The sequence below is a fragment of the Helianthus annuus genome, chromosome 2 (genome assembly GCF_002127325.2).
Source record: "Helianthus annuus cultivar XRQ/B chromosome 2, HanXRQr2.0-SUNRISE, whole genome shotgun sequence".
Taxonomy (NCBI): Eukaryota; Viridiplantae; Streptophyta; class Magnoliopsida; order Asterales; family Asteraceae; genus Helianthus; species Helianthus annuus.
In genome coordinates, this window is record NC_035434.2 from 172,210,145 (window position 1) to 172,232,420 (window position 22,276).

Below are 22,276 nucleotides of genomic sequence, written 5' to 3' on the forward strand. Positions count from 1 at the left end.
TTTTGTGGGCTAGTTTCAAGGTGTAACCCCTTCTAAACACTTACAAAGCCCAACCCATTGAAACCCTAATCCTTCCCCCTATAAATACCACTTATAACCAGCCTCCTTACCACTTTTGCAACACTAAAAACTCTCAAAACATCCTCCAAACCGTAGCTGAAAGCAAGGGTTCGAGCAGATTGACACCCCTTCACGAAAATGAGCATAACTCACTCAATTCTTATCCGATTCACTCGATTCTTTTTCCTACTACTTTGTATTGACCTTATCTACGTTTCCATGGGTTTTTCACAGTAAATAAATCCCTGGAACTCCAGCAAAAAGGCTCCAAAGTCCACTGATTGTTTTTGTTTTCATGAAATCCTTGTTATTTCTTACCAAACTTGAGTCTATCTCATCTCAAACCTATGTCCTAATGCTTACAACACTTTAGTGGTTGGTTAGGCTTAAAAACAAGGTTGAGACACTTAAAAATCAGAGGATTAAACCTCATAAACTTGGTGTTTTGTTTAGGGTTTTTAACCCACAAGTCATGTCAAACTTTGTCTTTGATACATGAGTGATTATGGAACAACTTGGATTGTCCAAACATACAATCCTCACATGATTTGATGATTTCTCTTAGTTAGTGTGTATATTTCTTATTCTTTATTGTATGTTCATGACCCTCCTTGGTTGTTTTTTTTACATCAAGTGTAGTGGTGAACACATAGAGGTGCCTAAATGGAAGACTTGATCTTCCTACCTCCTACATGATTTCGATGACATTTAGAGGTACCAAAATGAAGATTCTAATCTTCTACCTCATGCTTGAACTATTGGACATATATTATATAACCTAAATATATTATTCGAATAATCGAATCTTTGATGATGAACTAGTGTTCATATGTCGGGGTACTAGATTACATCATCCTAGACTATGATAACTTGTCACGATTCTAATGGAACCTTGTTCCATGAAAACATCTAAACTCCTTCGAGTTTCCTAGTGTCAAGAACAAGCATCATATGTACTAAATGATTATTTTCCATGTTATTCTCATATCTTATTTTTATGTTGTTTTAAACACCGAATCTCGACTCTAAACATACTTGAACTTTAACCCTTATACATTCGGACTCTAAATCTCTACTCGTCAACAATTGGATAATCGGAAAGCATATGCAAGCCTTGTGAGTATACTCGTATTCCCCTTTTTACTTTTATCACTTTTGGGGTGTAACATGTTTATCTATCAACAAACTTACACATGAACATTTTGCTTAAACACATGATCATTCCTATAACATGCTTGTATACGTGATGGCTTGATACTTTAAACTTGGGTGAAACTTATGTGTTGAATTTATCATTAACTTCGTACGAGCCAAACCGTGACATATGTAGCGCTATAGGATTAACGACCCGCCCTTTATCATCGGTAATGTCATGAGCATATTGCGTTTCCTTGGTTTGATATGTTAGACACATGCCATGTTTAAACGTTTATCTTGAATCACATGCTTGCTATGAGGAATTATTTAAAACTTATCTTTTACTATGTATGTATCAAACTTGTATACTCGCCTTTGCTTTTGCATTGAATTGTATTTTTAAACATGTTACAGGTTGATGACGACGATGCTATGAAAGGAAGTAGCGTTGATGCCTAGATACACATATAGACGTTTAGGTTTAATATGTTGTATCAATTTTGTTATGTTGTTATGTATTTCGTTAAACTTGTTGTATTTGAATTTCTTGTAATGTTGACAATTTATCTTATGAAATGAAATCGGATTATTTAAATACTTGTCACAATTATTAGCGTTATGATGTCTCGAGCAATCTTCACACTTCGTCTCATCCCGATGTTGCCGCCATTGGTTGGGGTGTGACATCGGCCCTACTTCTCTTCTGCCATCAGCAGACGAGTGGAGATCGTGGGACAGATGTCTCCGTCCCCTGATTAGTGCCACGCATGCGTCCTTAAGTACTTCTCGTCAGACGATCGTGGCGCATGATTGACCAGTGCTTGCTGGACGCTCATTGGTTCTTTTCACTGCCAGTTGTACCTTGTGTACCACTGGAGGCAGCCTTGCGCTGCATTCCTACATGGTTCTTGCTGAGCATGAAACTAACCTGCGCAGGCTAGTATGCCCATATGTTCATTTATTTATGCTAAGTGCTGGTATTGGAGCTTCTTGTGGGCGAGACCTTGCGCGTCACAGAGGGGAAAGTGGTGTAGTTCGCGCGAAGCTCTCGGTAGGAAGTTCATTAAAATAAGGAGTATGGTCTCACGCGCAACCTCAACGAAGGTTTGCGGGGCTTTTTGGGACCATACCCCTTCAAGTCCCCCCAGTCCAGTGTTGCACCATGCGCAACGCAAGTGGTTGGAGCTCTGGACTTAAAAAATAAAAGTTGAAGGGAATGCTTTCTTGATTCTGGTTGGCGTGGCGCGTGTAGTCTTTGTTGTTTCCAATTGCGCGGCTTACCAAGGTAGGTTCCAAAGTGATTCATTGGTTATCTGAACAGGCGCGAAGTGTTGCTAAGGCGATGTTTGCTCGCGCGGCCTTGGTAGCTTATGCCTGAAGCTACTTGTAATTTTAGGGCGGGAAAAACTTCGAAATTTGAACTCTGGCAAGTTGGTGAAATAAGTCGCTGATTGCGACGTCTGAGCTGACGTCTGGCACAGATGTCATCATGCCGACTACGACGGTTGCACTTCGTGTCAGGAGAGTGAGGCCCACGCGCGCGTGGTATGCGTCACCCCTGCTTTTCCGCGTGACGTGGTAGCCTCTCGTTGGCTAGCCTAGCGGCGAAAGCGACACGTTTACCCATCGCATTAAATGCGATGGGTATATATATCCGAAGAGATGTGAGAGGTTCTCACTTCTCTTCTTTTCTTTCCAACTTTCTCTCGTTTCTCCTCTTTGAATCTTCAAATCTGCTAGCAGATCTTCAAGATTTCTTCAAATCTTCAAGTTTTTTCCAGAAACTTGCATCTTTCTTTGCGATGACTGAAGAACATCATGAGGGTGTTTCCACGAAAGAGGGTCTTGTTCCCGTTCTCCGGTGGGATCTTGGGTTGTTTGAACAGATTGTTAGGAGCTTCCGGTTTCCACCGGAGTGGGATGCACGTTACCCGACTCAAAACCAGACGGCGGCCGACGCACCGCCGGGTTATATTACGTTATTTGAAGACTTTTTTCTTCAAGGTAACTTCAGGTTACCGGCAACGAACTTCATGGGGCACATATTGCACCATTACAACTTCCATCTTTCTCAGATGAGCCCTCCTGGAATGGTTAGGGTTCGTCATTTTGAGTTTTTATGCCGAGCCCATGGCATCGAGCCAACTGTCGAGAAGTTCCGGGCTTTCTACCAACTTCAACGGACGATGGGCTTCTTCTCGTTTGCCAGCCGTGGTGCTGCAAAGAAGATTTTGTTAAACCCACCCAAGAGTTTCATGATTGGAAACCCAAATTCTTTTTTATTCGGGAAGAGGTGCTTCCGATTGCCATGCCTTTCAGAGATTGGAGTGAGCAAGTGCTGAAGGAGGACCTTCCGATCCCAAAGCATGCACGTTGGTATCAACGGTTAACCCCTACCCCGAATCGAGTATTTGGGGAAAATGTGTTGGTTGCGGCGCGGATGAGTGACCAGTGGTCACCAGACCGCAAGGAGGTGCCGGTTTTGAAGATTGGTGATCAAGGTCAGTGGTTCTCTTACTTTTCCTTGTTTCATGTTTTTGTTTTATTTTACTTATGTATTTTGACGTGTAGAGGCGCAACTATATTGTCACACCCCGATTTCCACGTGTCTCACCGGTGGGCCCGGTGGGGGATTACCGTGACGATGTTGGCAACAATATAGTCAAACCACACAATTATATAATGCACAGCGGAAGCATAAGATAAATATATATATTTCAACCTCTGGAGATAATATCAATGTATTACAGAAGTTGAATATCCACAGTGGATCGTAAATAAAGGTAAAGTATTGTTCCATTAGATACTGCAATCAAGCTTGCGAGGCTTATCCCGACGCTAGGGAGCTAATACCAGCCAATTACGTTTAGGTACCTGCACTTAATCTTTTTGGGGAAAATACGTCAGTTTACACTGGTAAATACATTCAACTGACACATTTGAAAATGTTTATTAAAAATTGATTTGAATGCACAAGGCACAAACTCTTTTATAACTTGGGAAAATTTATAATGATCTTGTGAACGTTTTACATGTTCTTTTATGCGTTCAGTAGCCCGGGTCGTGCCGGGTTAAAGATTTATAGACACACCACGTTTGCGTAAAACCGTAGTATAAAAACCAACGGCTACGTCTTTTAATTTTAATGTCGACACTTTATACCGGGTGTACGCCTACACCGGGATGTCGATGGTCGTGGCCATTTCGTAAAATGATGCCAAGGATATCCGGGACAACGGTCATTAAACCCCCCAAAGGCTTATAAGCAACAAAACTGTTTAAATGAGCCGATCATATTTAATCAATTAACCACCTAAGCGATGGAATTATATAATGCTCAATCAAGCGGTATTAATATACCGTAACCCAAGCCCATATAGGGGAAATAAGTTAAAGTATTTACCTTTGCAAGTATAAATCCTTAATTTAGATCAAGTCACCGATAGCTTTTACTGGGGCTCCTAATCTGGAACGAAGGTTTTAATTAACCTCTTAGAATCCTAACGGTCCTTGTATTAGCCGTAGCTTAAACCGGTTGATTCCGATATATAGATATGGTTAATTCGCACGAAAAGGCGAAAACCGAGAATGGAGTATGATTTGGACCCAACAAGTTCAGTGACTTGTTTTATATGGGTTTATAGTTCATACTCTGGATTTTGGGGTTCAAATAATATAATTTGACCCATATCGGCTATTGCACGAAAACTAGTTCCATGGGCCGTACCGTGTGCGCAAATAGGCGAAACGGTTAACCATAAGTGTCCTACGCTTATTTCCTAAGTCAATATGCCTTAAAAGTATTTTGGTATCAGTAGGATACCTTCCGTAATGCCCGTAACGAGTTTAAGTTAATATTATGCCCCGTAGGGGCTTTTCGGTCATTTTAAAGACTTTAAAAGGGCTTTTCGAGTTCTACAGGAAATTTGAGTTTCCCGAACAGCTTATAAAGCTTAAAGTACTTTATTTATTATTTAAAACCAGTAGCAACTGGAATCGGGTCAAAAGACCTTGTAGAACTCCCGTTTTGGCCAAAAAGGGCATATTCGGTATTTACCGAACCGTAGCCATAACCGCAGGTTATGAGCAAGGTAAAAATTATTAAAAATCTTTAAAATTCCCAAAATATTATTTTACCACAGTGGGTAAAAGTTTTGGTACGAAAACTTGGGTTAGATGGGCGTTATGCTACTTGCGCCGTTAATTACAAAACTTTCTTAAAAGTGCGCCTTTTAGCATAACTCTCATTCTAGGCCTCGGATTGACGTGAAACTTTAAGGACATGCTTATAATTTAACAAGCAAGGTTTTGGTCCGTTCACGTGTCCGAAATACTCGTTTTAATTTTAAAAGGCCGTTACGGTCAACTTTTAGGCGAATGACGGAAATACGTAAAAGACTCGGATAACTCATGAACCGACCACAGAGGCGTATACCAACATGTGACCTGGTCCTAAGAGAGTCCTAAGGTATATTTATACCTCACTAAAACGGGTCAGAACTGAAGTCAAAGCAAAAGTCAAACTTTTGCGACTTTTGGCTCCGAACCGGTTCAATATAGCAAATGATCGATTCAAACGAGCGCAAACATGTTTATATACTTATTATCATGTTTTATGATTATCAAAACAGGTTCCATAACATATATATTACAGATTATGCATAAATCGCTAAAATAGCTTTCTGTTGACTTTTTAACCGCACGTTTGACTCGACATTTGACATAGTTAGAATGGTGATCAGGGGGAACCATTTTAGAGGTTTATTACCCACATAAATACCAACTCATAACCACTTTTGATTCGTCATAAGACTGAACCATTACTGATTTATTGTAAAGTCAAACCGTAGTTACGACGGTTTGGTTCTTAGCCATTTACTAAGGAAATGTGAAACCACAAAGGGTTAGATCACTTACAGAAGTTGTGTTCTTGCTTATAGAGCAGAGAAAGATGCTTGGAGCTTCTTAGAATGATCAGTAGTTGTGTTTTTGTGTTGTGTGTATGTTATGAGCCAAGCATGCTATTTATAGTGGAACTAAGCCCTCTAGCTCACTAAATAACAACCTATACTGACCATGATGGTAAGTAGATGTCCCCTGAGTGATATGGGTCGAGTAGGGGGCTCCCATACCTCATTTATTGGGGTTGATCGTTCACTATGCTCAAAAGTCAAGAAAACATCAACTTTCTGCATCTGGGCGTCTAATGCGGCCCGCATGGAGGTTCCATGCGTTTACAATGCGGGCCGCCTGGGATTAAAAGATCAGACGCGTTATTGAGGAGGCTCGCGGCCCGCCTCAACTTAACCCATTATGCAATGCGGGCCGCGTGGGTTAAGATTTCAGAAATTTTTAAATCTTTTATCATGATTACAGAATCTGGCCATTAATAACGAAATCTTTCGTAATGATTTACCTGACCTTTCGGTTTTGAAGGGGTAACTTTGCGGTTTGGCCCTTGGTTATTTACCGATAGGGGCCTCGTGTTATTTACCCGCATTATTAAGTCCCCGGTTTATTTATTAATTATATTGGAAAGCCTTAACTTTCACTGTTGACGCTTTTAACCCTTCTTCTACGAATTCGATCGTAACTTTCTCGTTTCATATCGAAACTTCGCGAAATTCATATATATTATTTTAGTGAGGGTATAATACCGTTACAAAGTCTTTGGAACGTTAAAGGGTCACTCAGAGGTATTATTAAACATGTTGACACAGTTAACCCCTGTAGTTTGTAATCTCTCACTTTCTTTCGCGTTTTGTTTTTGTACGATCTATAATTTATTCGTTTGAAGGTTTAAGCATTATTTAGGGATACTATACAGTATATTTACCCTTGTTGACATTTATAACCCTCGAATTTACATACTTTCAAGGTTTGTCAAAATTAGTCCTTTATTTATTATGGATGCCACGTGTAATCAAATGACACGTGTTAACACATCATTGGACACAAAATTTCGAGGTGTTACATATATCAAGCGGCTTTCGCTACTTTCGGTGGATCTATGGGTGTACGCCCACTGCGCGAGGATGAGGAAAGCTGGTACGAGCAAATTAGAGGCAATTTTATGTACCCGGTTGCTGATGCATTTGCCTCGCCGCCTACCACGACCGAAGGTGCGCAATTCCCTAAACCTCGTCCTTTGCACTCTGTGACTTCTGCTGGGAAAGAGGTTGTCTATCTTTCCAGCGAGGAGTCTGTAGGGTCTTCAAACGACGAGCTAAGTCCGTGGTCTAACATCTTTGCAGGTGTGTTGCGCGACCTGGGGGTTGACCCAGAAGAGAAGAATAAAAAACCCTTTAAGAAGAAAAAGATAGTTAAAGTGGATCCCGAGGTGGCCAGTAAGGGGGCTGGTAGTAGTCGCGCAACCGCTGCTGCTGGTAAAGGTACTCTTCGCCTTCGACAAAGTGACTTAGACGATTATGTGATAATTAGTGATTCACTTAAAGGCTTATCGCGCACAGCTGAGACGAAGACTGGAGCGGGTAGTTCAAGGAGCTCTGGAAGCGCGGGTTCTCGTAACCCTGATGCTGGCGCGACTCCTTCCACTGCCGCGCATGAAGAAGAGGAAGTTGAAGAGGAAGAGGAGGCTGCTGCACAGTTGGTCAGCAGAAAAAGAGTTATGAGCGAGACCACAACTGGTGTGGCTTCCGCGCCGATGGTTGGTGCGATTCCCTTGGTTGGGAAAACGAGCAACCTGCGCTCTTTATATAAATTTTCTCCTGGTAAGCTCTTGATTTCTCTCCCTTGAGTTATTTTCCTTGCTTAATTACTTGTTTTCTGCAGAGATTAAGAAGAAAACCCCTGAGAAGGGGGTTAAGTTTACTGAGCCAGAGCCGATGAGGCCGAAGATCACCATCAAATCTTCTCAGACTGCTGGGGTTGAGTCTGCCAAGGAGAAAAACGTTGCTGAGAAGGATGCGGCGAAGGCTGCTGAGGTGCAGAGAAAGGCTGAAGAGCGTAGGAAGAAAATTGAGGAGGAGAAAAGAAGGAAGGTTGAGGAAGATAGGTCTGAGGAAACGAAGAGGAAGAAGGCTGAGGAGGAGAAGAGAGCCGAAGAGGCGAAGAGGAAGAGAGCCTCTGAGTTAGAGAAGGAAAGGGAGCGGAAGAAGGCTATGGAAAAGCCTGTAAATGATCCTGATTTTGAAATCACAAGGGGTCCCGAGAAGAGGCCAGAGCCTGAGGTTGCCAAACCTACCCACCCCGCGCATGCTGAGGCCCATGATCGCACAAAGCTAGTTACTTCCAAGGGTTCGGGTCGGTATGTTTCCAGTGGCGCGAGCTCTGGTGGGGCTGGGGGTTACAACCCAAATGTCATTGGGGCGAAGGATACCCTCGGTGATATCTACTATAAGAGCTATACCGAGGAAGAACGTGGTAGCGCTCCTCACCAAGCTCCCTGGGGTTTGAAGCAAAAGGACACATTTCAGGAATTCGGGCCCTGCCGCGATTGGTTCTTAAACTCTTTTACTCCCGGCGAGGTTAACCGGCAGAGGGCGAAAACCCATGAAATGTTGTACCGAACTTACGTGATCGGGGAGGCCAATGCTCGCGCCGCTAATCATCAGATAGTTGTGAGTGGCGAACGATGGTTAGGGAGCGGGCAGATTGGGAGGGTTATCGCGAGCGGATGCTGAAGCGTATTACCGATTTTGAGAACTCCAAAGCTGCCTTTGACGAGGAGAGGGCCAAGTTTGATGCGGACAAGAAGGCAGAGGAGTGGGGGAGTGAGGGCCTTAAAAAATAAACTTCAAGCTGCTGAACAGCAACTGGCCAAGGAGAAGGCCGAGTTTAAACGCATATGCGAGAAAGATAATGAGCTTCCGTTCGCGGCTCGGAACAAGATTGTTGAGCTTGAAGCTAAGATTGTGGAGCTTACTGCGAGGGTTGAGGATGCGCAGGCTAAAAAGGCTGCCAAGCAGCAGATTGAGGTTAGCGTACCACTTATTTTCTTTCTTGCTATGCTGTTTACAAAATAGCCTAAGTCTTGTCGCTTTTCAGGTTGAGTTGGCTGATGTGAAGGTGCAATTGTCCAGCAAAGATAAGGACCTGCAAGCCAAGGACGTCGAGATTGCTGAGCTTAAACGCCGCCTGAATGAACAGATTGATAGATGCGAGTTCTTGGAGATCGACCTCGAAACGGAGAAAGTTAAGGCTGTTACTGCTGAAGAGGCGCGCACTGTTAGTACCGCTGCCCTTAATGTAGCGCAGACTAACTACTCTGAGGCGCAAGGTATTGTTGATACACTTGTCTCTGAGGCCGAGTGGATGCGCAGTCGTGGAGTAGTGCTGGTAAGTTTGTACTTGTATATTTTTATATGCTTACTTTGCTAGGAATTGTCTTTAATGTTCTATTTTCGTTATAGGTTGCCAACTCTATCCTTAACGCTGGCGAGCTAGATCGCGCTGTCGCTGCGTTGACCGATGCTGCGCGCGCAGTGGGTCGTCGAGGGGGCTATCTGGAATGTGCCCAACATATTGAGGAGATGTTTGGACAAGAGTTTGATGTTGCCATTGCTCGGTGACCGACCAGGTTAACGTCGAACTGACGCGTGCTGAGAGTGCTTATGATAACCTTACATTGCCTGTAATGGACTTGGTTGTGGAGGCTTTAAAGAAAGACGACTGGTGCCAGCGTCTCAAGGCCATTCTCGATCCACCGGTAATTGTTGAGTTATCAGATGAGGAGGAACCAGCTGGCAATGACGGTGGAAATGGTGATGATGACGGTGGGAATGATGATGATGGCGATGATGATGGTGATCAACGGGATGAACTCGAATAGGTTGTCGATAGGCTTTGAGCCTTGCAACTTTTTGCTTTCTTTGAATGTACAATGTTGCGCAGTTGCGCTTGTTTTATATGGAATGAATTTTGCTTGTTCTTTCCCGTTACAATTATTGCACTGTTGTTAAAAACTTAGGTTAAATTAGCTCGAATAAATGGAAGTCTCTTCGAGTGAGTAAAACTGCCAGGTCTCGTGCTTTGTTCGCGGAGGACCTTGGAGGCGTTCTTGTTTGAGAACTTGTAAGTTGCTGGAGTGTTTTCGTGCTAATCAAAAGTTCAACATGCATTTGTAACGATAGAAGTAATAGAAAACATGTCGTATGCTTTCGTTGTCTTGGAAATGGGCGCTTAGGCCAACATACATTAATTGTCAAAGGCGTATAGCCAACATAGGAAAGTAAAAAGGCTCGTGGCCGATAGTAGTTGTTAAAGGCTCGAGGCCGAGGTAAGTTACATATAGCATTTGCGCAGTTGTTGCGCATTCCACGTTCGCGGTAAGATGTGGCCATCTAGAGTGCGTAACTTGTAAGCCCCTTTGCCTATCACTTCGTGGATCAAGTATGGGCCTTCCCATTTGGGTGCTAGTTTTCCTGGACGTTCCGCATTCGACACTTCATTGTCCCGGAAGACGTATTCACCTGGAGTGAAGTTACAAATGCGGGCTCTTGTGTTGTAGTATCTTTCCAGTTGTGTCTTGTACTTGGCTTCTCTGATTCACGCGATTTCGCGCCTTTCTTCTAACAAGTCCAAGTCAAGACGTCTCTCTGCTTCATTGTCGATTGCGTTGACCACTGTCAAACGCGGGGAGGGTAGGCCAACTTCAGTCGGGATAATCGCTTCTGAGCCATAGACTAAGCTAAAAGGGGTTTCGCCGGTACTAGTCTTTGGCATGGTTCGGTGAGCCCACAAGATGCTTGGGAGCTCATCTACCCAGCTTCTTCGCCTTGTGCCCAGTCGGGCCTTTATCCCCTCGACAATGCATTTGTTCACGCTTTCCACCTGTCCGTTGCCTTGGGGATGCGCAACGGATGTGAAAGGGTGTTCGATTCTCACCTCTTTCATCCAATTCTTGAGGTCTTCTGACGCAAAGTTGGTGCCATTATCGGTTACTATCTTGAGTGGGAGGCCAAATCTGTAGATGATGTGTTCCCAAATGAACTTGCGCACCATCATAGCTGTAGTTGATGCGAGAGCTTTGGCCTCCACCCATTTCGTGAAGTAATCGACGACTACTATTATAAATTTGACGGCGCCAGGAGCCTCTGGGAAGGGTCCTACCATGTCGATTCCCCACTGCTAGAAAGGTCATGCAGCGGACACAGGGATAAGGTCGTTCTTGGGGCGCAGGGTTTTTGGAGAATGTCGCTGACAGGAGTCGCATTTGCGGATCTTCTTCAGGGCATCGACATGCATCCCTGGCCAGTAATATCCGGCGCTCATGATCTTCGCGACAACCATGCGTGGTCCTGAATGAATGCCGCAGATCCCTTCGTGGATTTCTCTGATCAAGTAGTTCGCATCTTGGAGGTCCACGCAGCGCAGTAGTGGCCCCAAGAAGGATTTTCGATACAGAATACCGCCATTCATTTCATAGTGTAGGGCCTTGTTTTGAATCTTCCTCGCCTCCGCTTTGTTTTCAGGGAGTATCCCTTCCTGCAAATATTGGATTATAGGGGTTATCCAGGATGGTTGCCCCATCTCGATCACGTTTACTTGTCGCAGCAATACTGATGGATTCTTGAGTACTTCTATTCTTACATCTTTGGCAAGGTGTTGAAAAGAAGTCGAAGCAAGTTTGCTCAAGGCATCAGCTGGTTTGTTTTCGGAGCGGTTGATGTGGATTACTTTGTGAGACTTGAATTGTTGAAGCAATTCTTTTGCCTGCTCTAGATACAGGGCCATGACCTCGCCCTTCGCATCGTATATACCATTAACTTGGCTGGCTATCAGGAGTGAATCAACATGTGCTCGTAAATTTTTAGCACCCATTTTGATGGCGAGGCGTAAGCCTGCCAGAAATGCTTCATACTCCGCCTCGTTGTTGGTGTTTTTAAAATCCAACTTGATGAAGTAAGTAAATTCGTGATTTTCAGGGCTCACCAGGCGCAATCCTGCTCCCGCGCCATCTTCATTTGAGGCCCTATCAGTATAAAGCATCCAAGTCTCATTTGTCACGTCGTTCTCGTGAGTCTCCACCAGCTCACATTCTTTGATTTTATCGGCCGGCACTTCTGTGATGAAGTCGGCTAGGACTTGGCCCTTAATGGCTGGGCGCGGCCTGTACAAGATATTATGGCCCCCAGCTCGATGGCCCATTTTGCTAACCGGCCTGATGTTTCTGGCTTTTGTAATATCGTGCCGATGTGGAAGTTGGTAAGCACGGTTATCACGTGGCCTGTAAAATATCTGCGCAGCCTTCGGGAGGCGTGTAGCAGCGCGAGAACCAGTTTTTCCATCGTGGAATACCTTGTTTCTGGGTCAGTGAGTACCCTGCTGACGTAATAAATTGGAGTTTGGACTCCGTTTCTTTCCACCAATAATACCGACCCTACTGCCTTATCCGAGGAAGACAAGTACAGTATGAGTGGTTCTTTCTCGAACGGTGCGGTCAAGGTAGGGAGCTCAATCAGACACTCTTTCATTTGCTGAAAAGATGTCTCTGCCTCGGGGGTCCATCTGAATTCTTGTTTCTTCACACAGTTGCGCAACGTGTTGATAAAGGGGTACGACTTCGCGGCGTGATTGGAAAGAAAACGATTAAGCGCGGCCAGGCGGCCGGCCAACCGTTGCATATCTTTGATTGTTCGCGGCGATGGCATCCGCTCTATGGCCTGAACCTTCTCTGGGTTTACTTTGAAACCGCCGTTCGTGACTATGAAGCCTAAAAACTTCCCTTCCTCCATGCCAAAAGAACACTTGGCTGGATTCAGCTTCATATTTACACCGCGCAATGAATTGAACGTTTTCTCGATGTCCTTCAACATTTGGTCCTCTTCGGGACTTTTAACCACTAGATCATCAATGTAAACTTCAATGTGCTTTCCGATGTCTCCCGCGAAGGTCTTGTCCATCAAGCGTTGGTATGTTGCGCCAGCATTTTTCAAGCCGAAAGGCATCTTTGTGTAACAAAAGATTCCAAGATCAGTTCTAAAAGTTGTCTTGTCTTCATCTTCGAGTTTCAACTGGACTTGATGATAACCCTTGTAGCAATCCAAAAACCACTTCCATCTATATGGCGCGAGTGAGTCTATCTTTTTGTCAATCTCAGGCAAGGAATAGCAATCTTTTGGGCATGCCTTGTTGAGATCGGTATAGTCTACGCACATTCGCCATCCGCCGTTTGACTTTTCAACCATTACCGGGTTTGCAACCCAACTCTGATATCGTACCTCTCGCAAGATCCCAGCTTTGAGCAGCTCGCATACTTGTTCATTCATTGCTTTCGTTTTGTCTGCTCCTAAGCTGCGCCTTCTTTGGACCTTTGGTTCAACAGAGGGGTAAGTGTTTAAGCAATGTTCGGTTATGTTGCGCGGGACGCCGGTCATGTCTGCCGGGGTCCAGGCAAATATATCCATATTTCGGAACAACAATTGCTTTAAACGCGTTCGGATGTCTGGCGAAATGGCGTGGCCGATTGTCACTGTTTGCTCTGGGTATTTGCGGTTTAAAACCCATTTTTCGGATTCCTTCACCCAACGCCGCGTTAGAGTTTGCTCTACTTCACCAATTTCTTCGATTTGTTGGGCTTGGAAGTTTTGGATTCCTTCACCCAACGCCGCGTTAGAGTTGGCTCTGAAGCCGAACTCTGGAATGATTCCTTGACCAGCCATGATCGAAGGAAGAAAAGGTGTCAAAGGCTTAAATAAAAGAAGATGAAGATGGTTATAGAAAAAACCGGTGGGCGCCAATGAAAAAACACTGAACTAATTATAGGGACTAATCAGTTTGGTTTTGTTGGGTGTCGAATCCAGCAAATAAAATAAAATAAACCTACTTGACACACTAAATAGTATTAGTGGAAGTCAGGTTCGTGTCCACAGGGATACAGATTAACGAATTATGCCAAAACGTTTTAGACACAGATACGGTTGTTTTGAAAGGGGGATTTTAAGTTTAGCTAAAATGTAAAAACAATTTATATTTTTTAGATTAAAACGAAAAGCTAATGAAAGTGGTTGGAAAATTCAGATGTTAAAAACTAATTTCAACACCAGGGCAATTTCTTGATTTGGTTCGACTTACGATCATTAACGGTCACGGTGCAATGATCCTTTTTAAATAATAGTTCATATCGACACTAGACGTCACGCAGTTCGGACATCCACTCTATCTAATGTCTAACCAAGCGCAGTTCGTCGGTTAGAGCCAACCCGCTACTCTAAACTCACGCCGTTCGGATTTTAGCGTGCGGGTTGCGGGATAGAAGTATCAATTACAATCAAACACTCACGCCGTTCGGAGTGCCTAATTATATTGTATGATTCTATAATAATTTTGGGTTCATAGACAAACTCAAAATATTATTTGTTCCTTGTCTCAAAAATTAAAACTTTGTTAGGGTTCTAAAAACTGATTGAACTTTATTAAAAAAATTAATAAGTTGATCAGGTTTATTAACAATCTAATATTTTTCTGGATCTAATCCGTATTAAAAACAAGAATCACACAAACAAACCACTAAAATAATCGAATCAAACGTGCTCGTTTCACATAAGCTTATGAACCAAATCAAAGAAAATAAACCCTAATGTTGAAACTATAAAAGACTAGCCGGACATGATGGCTAGAACAATCAATGTAAATGAGTAACAAAACATCCAAAATTAAAACTTACGAAAATAAAATACCAAAACAATTCTTTTCCTTTTGTTCTCCTCGAAAATCATCCAAGACAAAAAAAATGCTTTTCTCCTTTTTATTTCGAGTGCCAGCCGTCCAGTCCCTTTTTTTTCTTCACAGTTGCTTTTTGATATTTTTTTTTCAAATATTTTTCTTCTTTCGTTATCCAAAAATAGCCAACTACTATGGTAGCCCAACTTGTTTAGCCAATTAGAATTCTCCTTTCTTTCTCTTTCGTGGCCAACTAGACCTCTAAAATTCAGCCTACATCTTTTATAACTTCAATTTTTGTTGGTCTCGAGCTCCCTTGTAGACTCTATTTAGATCTTTATTTTCTTGAGCTTTAAACTTGACACCTTCCACTAAGTTACCAACTTTTAACCGCGTTGTTCCTCTTGACTAAGCTTGGACATAAATTTGATCACATCAACGTCTTCCTTGCTCTTCTTGTTTTATCATGAATATCTCTTGAGCTTTCCCACGCCTATTGTGATCTATGGCGATTGCTCCCCATCTACGACATAAAACAAACCAAAGTAGATTCCGTTCCGCAAAAACACGTATTTTCCAAAATAATGATGTTTGACTATGATATATGCATGATATGTGATGTTATTTTAATATTATAGTGCTATAAAACATGCCTAAAAATGCAACTAACAGGTTTATGTTTCTACCATAATGGTTAATCTTCTAATGAATGTTTGAGCTCCGACTTGATGCTTTAATCCTGCAAAACAGAACATCGTTACTCGTTAAGAGGGGAATGTGGGAGTTTCCCTATTAACCAGGCTCCGGCGTGAGAATAAGCGACTGCTTTGGGAGGATAATTAATTGCTAAGAGTGAGAGTAGATGGAATGTAATGTTTAACCTGTGGAATGAGGTCTCTATTTATAGCCGGAGAGGTGTAAGAGGATATGGGCTGATGGGCCTTGGGCCGGAAATGGACAACATAACGGATATGCTCTTTGTCTCACTAGTGTCGACCGTTTAGTGGCTTCTAGAAGCTCTTCGGTGCTGGCGCACCTTGATTGGAGCCACGTATCACTGTTGTCGGCCCTGCTGCTTTTCTGCCATCAACAGACGAGTGGAGATCGTGGGACAGATGTCTCCGTCCCCTGATTGGTGCCACGCAGGCGTCCTTACGTACTTCTCGTCAGACGATCGTGGTGCACGATTGACCAGTGCCTGCTGGATGCTCATTGGTTCTTTTCACTGCCAGTTGTACCTTGTGTACCACTGGAGGCAGCCTTGCGCTGCATTCCTACATGGTTCTTGCTGAGCATGAAACTAACCTGCGCGGGCTAGTATGCCCATATGTTTATTTATTTATGCTAAGTGCTGGTATTGGAGCTTCTTGTGGGCGAGACCTTGCGCGTCACAGAGGGGAAAGTGGTGTAGTTCGTGCGAAGCTCTCGGTAGGAAGTTCATTAAAATAAGGAGTATGGTCTCACGCGCGACCTCAACGAAGGTTTGCGCGGCTTTTTGGGACCATACCCCTTCATGTTCATAATGGATTATAATAAGAAATTACTTCTCGTTATTCTTATGTACTTGTATGTCCGTTTTTTTTGGAAGAGAGGTTTAAAACGAGTGCGAGACAATGATTCGCGTATGATGGGACATAAATACACGTTAGAGTTATTGATAGGAAATCCCAAACAATGCATTGATCTTCTACGTATGTCTCGTGAATCATTTGTCCGACTATGTGCACATTTTAGAGTAAATTATTCGTTAGAGGATAGTAAACATGTATCGGTTGAGGAGAAGATGGCTATGTTTTTTATGATAATCGGTCATAATCAACGATATGTAGTTATCAAGCGTAGATTTCAACACTCAAAGCAAACAATTCATAAATATTTTTATGAAGTGTTGGATAAAATGATGCTTTTTGCCAAAGAAATGATAGTACCAACTTCTTTCAATCCTAATCCAAACATACCGGGACATAACAAGCGACTACGACGGGTTTTTAAAGGAGCGGTTGGTGCACTAGATGGAACTTTAATACATGCTGTTGTCCCTATTAGTAAACAAGATTTATATAGAGGAAGAGGAAAAGGAGAATGTTATCAAAACGTATTAGCAATTTGTGACTTCAACATGATTTTTACGTTCGTCGTGGCCGGCTGGGAAGGTGTAGCACATGATGCAAGAATATTATCAGAGGCATTATCAGATCCAGATGCACCATTCCCGTTTCCACCACAAGGTATGTTTATGTTCTTTTAGATATTTATCAATTGGTTTACTTTTCTAAAATAATTGTATATCTTTACAGACAAGTATTATCTTTGTGATGCCGCGTATGCACACATACGGGGATTTATGGCTCCATATCATAATGTGAGGTATTGGCTAGGAGATTTTCGCCGAAGACGTGCATTGACTAATAAAGAGAAATTTAACCATGCTCATGCAAAACTTCGGAACGTAATTGAGCGTGCTTTTGGTGTCTTGAAAGCAAGATTCCCTATTTTGAAGAGAATGACACCATTTCCATCGGTTACACAAAGGAACATTACCATTGCATGTTTCGCGCTACATAATTTTATAAGGAAAGAGGGTTTGAGCGATGAATTGTTTACAGAATACGATCAACCCAATGTTTCGGTGCATAATAGGCAAGTGCACGTTAATGATGGTGAAGACGAGGTTGAAGCACATGGTATTGCATCGGATCGAGAATATATGAATCAGTTACGAGATGAGATTGCTGAGCAGTTAATGCAAAGCACGGATACAATGCTTTAAAAAATGTTATTGTCTTTTTTATGAATGTTATTTAAGTATTGTATAACTATTATTTAAGTTTGAATGTTGAAAAACTCTTTTAAGTTTAAAAATCAGTTTATTTATATTTCAGTTTATTTCAGCAGTTTGCAGAAGTAAAAAAACGATTAGTCTTCTTCTTGCAGAGTGCAGACATTTGGTCCAGCACTTCTGCTACAGATGTCTGCAGATGTGGTCCGCAGACTACAGACGTTTTACCTCAGAAAAAACAAACAACACCTAAGTAAAAGAGCTTTGAAATGATCAAAAAGTAAATAAGATATTAATTTTGAAAATCCGGTAAATCTACTAATCTAATTCGCCAGTCTACCGGCACAAAGGAAGACGGTTCAAAAGCACTCAACCGACCTATTATATTTGCAACTCCATCTCCAACGGTTCAGTCCGTTTATGAAGATATTTTTGTTTTCTAGAAGCCAACAATCTATACCATGACTTTTGAAAAACTTATAGTTATCCTTGGTATTTAGATATTTTTGGTGAAAACTAGGACAAATAATACAAGATACATATTTAGATAACTTATATGATAATTTGAAACTAAATACTTATTAAGACCTCCATATAAATTATCTTTAACTAGTAACATTTTACTCGCGACGGTGTAGTCGATGGCGACCCAGGGCGCTATAGTGGTTGAGGTGGCGGGGTGGCGTTAAGCCACAGCCCCGGCCTAAGTAGCACTTTGGCAACCTCGGTTAACCCATTCTGTTTTCAGTTACCCAAGTTTATCTATTTGAGCTGGTTAGACATAAAACAATGTTTTCAGTTACCTTTTCTTTAAAAGTTTATCTATTTGAGCTGGTTAAACATATAAAAAAAATTATCTTAAGTGAATGTGGAAAAATTGCCAGATCTTATTCTCATCATCTCCTTTTACTTTTCACACAACAAAAGCAAGTCCAGCACATAAGCAAAATGTTTTGCAATACCTCTATTTCATTAGGAGGTGAGCATTATATACAGTCAGGGGCGGACCCAAGCCCAACCCAAGGTGTGCGGGCGCACCCCTGGGGAAAAAAAATTAGTGCTAAGTTCCGTCGACCGCACCTTTTGGAAGTTTTCGTCCGCATCCCTTGGAATTTTTCGACCGCACCCTTGAAATTTTTCGTACGCACCCCTTAGGTAAAAAGTGTTGTTAATTTATATTTTAATTTATTTTTTAGTAAACTCTTATTTAAAAAAATACTACCTAAATTATATAACTTTTAATACCTAACTAACTAAACCCAAATACCCATACCTTTACCCACTTATAATTCCTAACCAGCTAGCCCACTAAGTCTTAGCCCATTAACCAAACCCAACAATATTTCAAACTATAATAAATAATTAAAACCCAAAAACTTTAGAAATTCTCTCCCGCTCTCTCTCTCTTGCGTCCCTGCACTGCCAACGAACAACATCACCCAGCGACAACAGTCTAGCAGCCGACGACCATCGTAATCAGCAACCATACCACCGTCGTTTGACACCAACTCTAACCGGAAACCGAACACGGGTAAGTTTCTTTGTTATTTTGATGATTTTGGTTGATATTATAGGAGGAAAAAGGGTAATAAAGTTGTTAAATAGGTTTGAAATTTTGTGTGTTTTGACGTTGTTTATGGTTGTTTAGATGATTTTAAGGGTGATTATATTGTTTATATATTTTTAGGGTGATTACAACTTACGTTATGATTTCTAGGGCTTGAATAGTTGAAAATTAAAATTAAAATTAAAATTGAAACATTATGTTATTGAGCGATGAATTTATGTTATATGGAGAAAGAATTGCTTAAGAAATTAGTTTTAGATGATGTTTTGGATAGATTTCAAAAAATGAAAACCCGTAGGGCGTCGACGTTTTAATTATGTTTGTAACAAGGTTTGACATGTTTTTGATGATTATATAAATTTAGTTTGATGTTTGTTTGTTTACATGACCCGACCCGACACGAATCGATTTTTTTACTTATATACCTAGGGGCCTAAAATTTTAAAAAATGTTCCGCACCACTGTGGAAAAATTCCTGGGTCCGCCACTGTATATAGTTTATCCACTGAGTTACAGGCATCCCCATGCGGATCTTCTTATTTGGCTGTTGATCATCTTCTTGATCCATTATCAATCTTCCTCGCTTGTGTCCAGTAAGCTGATAGAGTGATTGTACATACATGCCAACTAACATATCAGAAACGAAAAAGCTGACTTTGTTATGCATATCAGGTCTCATAAAACCCATACACCATGTGTGTCATACTTTGTAAACATAACATACCTTCTGAGCACCATCGGTATTGATTGATCTAATATCCGGATCCAGACCAACTATCCCATTAAAAAATGAAATATACGTTGCGTATTCCAGATTAACAACGTATTCCAGATAATTTCGAAATGGGGCAGGCCAGAATCCACAAAATGTTTCTGGAGAAGTTACCATCTTCTTCTTGCACACATAAAAGCCTTTATTTTCTCCTTGCAACAATTAAACGAGTGTGTAAGAATACCAAAGATCTACAAATCAAATCATTTACAAAACAAACATTAAAAAAACATTCAAAGACAAGAAATGGCAGATACAAAGAGCTATATCACTATCAAACATGGAACACCCATTAATAATTTACAGTCATTCAAATAAAACCAAAAATTATGCATTATACAAGCTTATTGAAAACGTAGAAGTCAAATCGATTGAAGAACAGTACTTAACCAGGGCGATGGAACCACTCTTACACGCCGATTGAACCCAGCTATTGAACCGAAGATCACCGCGATTGAACCCTTCTGGCGACTGAACCACATAACGATCACCGGAAATTAGGTTTGTTGTGCGGTTTGAGGATGAATTGGGTACGATGTTTGAGAGTGATAGGAGGGAAACTAAAATTTTGAAGGTAAAGGGTTTGAGGATGAAAAGAGGGAAACTAAATATTTCAATATGAAAATGACGCTTGTCTACTCATCTTTGAATAAGACCATGTGTACTGGTTAGCTCAATAATGTTCCCACCATGGGGTGTTTTCTGTCATGTGGCGGTCCAGTTAGCATGGGGGCATTATTGGCCGTTATTGCAAAAGTGCGGTAGTGGGAATAATGCCCAATAATGCCCATACAATCATTATACAATTATTTACTTTTTTTAAATTTAAAACATAAAATTCTTCATTAATTTTAAAAAAAAATTACACTACTTGAAAAAAAAAACAGAATATAAAAAAACGGAAATAAAAAAATAAAGTTAAAAAAAAGATGATGATCTAGAGTCCATATTTTTCACGATTTTTTTGGCGATGCATTTGCGCAAGGATCAACGCGTCGCCTTAGAGGGGTCGATCGGTTTGGATAAAAACTCAATGTCCTTTTCCACTTGCCTCGCCTCTTGCATCTCGTTAAAATTTTTGGTTTCGGCGACGCGTTCTTTCATAGTCTCCAAACGTTGGTGGCCGAGGTCTGGAATGTCTTGGAGACGACGGTCCATCTCCTCGAAAATCTTCCTTCAATTCGAGATCGGAAGACGACTCCATCGTTAGGGGCCAAAATGTAAATAAAACAAAGTTGTTGGAACCAAGAGGGCACCGCGGGGGGCGACCCCTCCCCCTATTCAGCTCGCTGGCCACCAGATGGTGAATCCGCAGTAAGTTGTTTCCAAGCCACGGGTTGGTCACCTTTTTCCCACTTTTTTTCCTCCCCAATCACCTTTACACCTCGTTAAACTCAAACCCTACTAACCCATTATATAAACCATCCTCCTACACCTCTCTTGCACTTTTCCAGACCCTCAAATATTCTCAAATCACTCCATAATCTACTGGAATTGCAAGTAGAGGCAAAATTGTCTTAAGTCTCAACGTGAGTTCAAACTCACTTTTCTTCATTGTTTTTTCATCTTTTCTTCTACTACAAATTTCGGAACACTTCTAAGAGTGTTTCCACAAGCTCTCTCTCTCTCTCTCTCTATATATATATATATATATATATATATATATATATATATAGGGGGCTGCTAGAATGAGAACCACCCGAGTTATAAGAACCGCGAGAACCACACTATCCGGGTCGTCGTTTACCAAGTTTTTTTTTTACAACTAGATGTGTGTATTATAAACACATCCGTAAAAAAAAAAATTTAAACGCTGCGGCCGAGGGGGTAGTTTTTTACACCACAAAGTTTGGTGTTTTTATTTTTTTTTTGTTTTCTTTTTTTTTTACACCAAACTTGTGGTGTAAAAAACTACCCCCTTGGCCGCGGCGTTAATTTTTTTTTTAAGGATGTGTTTATAATACACACATCTAGTTGTAAAAAAAATCTTGGTAAACGGCGAACCGGATGGTGTGGTTCTCGCGGTTTTTACAACTCGGGGTGGTTCTCATTCTAGCGCCCCCTATATATATATATATATATATATATATATATATATATATATATATATATATATATATATATATATATATATATAAAATCAATTATTTCATAAATAATTGGGTAAATTGCACTTTCCATCCGTTATGTTTGTAACGGGTTGCAATGGATGACCTTTAATAATTACAGTCACAGACCTTTATTTGCAAAACTTGTTACACCTTAGGTTCTTTGACCCTAACCTGGTTAAAATTTTTAGTTAAGTGAGATCATATGCAACCCATATGAGGGCAAAACA

General features: G+C 41.4%; 1 pseudogene; it reads right to left on the reverse strand.

The window, feature by feature from the left end:
* LOC110900950 overlaps nucleotides 1-22,276 on the reverse strand; it is a 28,329-nt pseudogene that overhangs the window by 5,362 nt on the left and 691 nt on the right.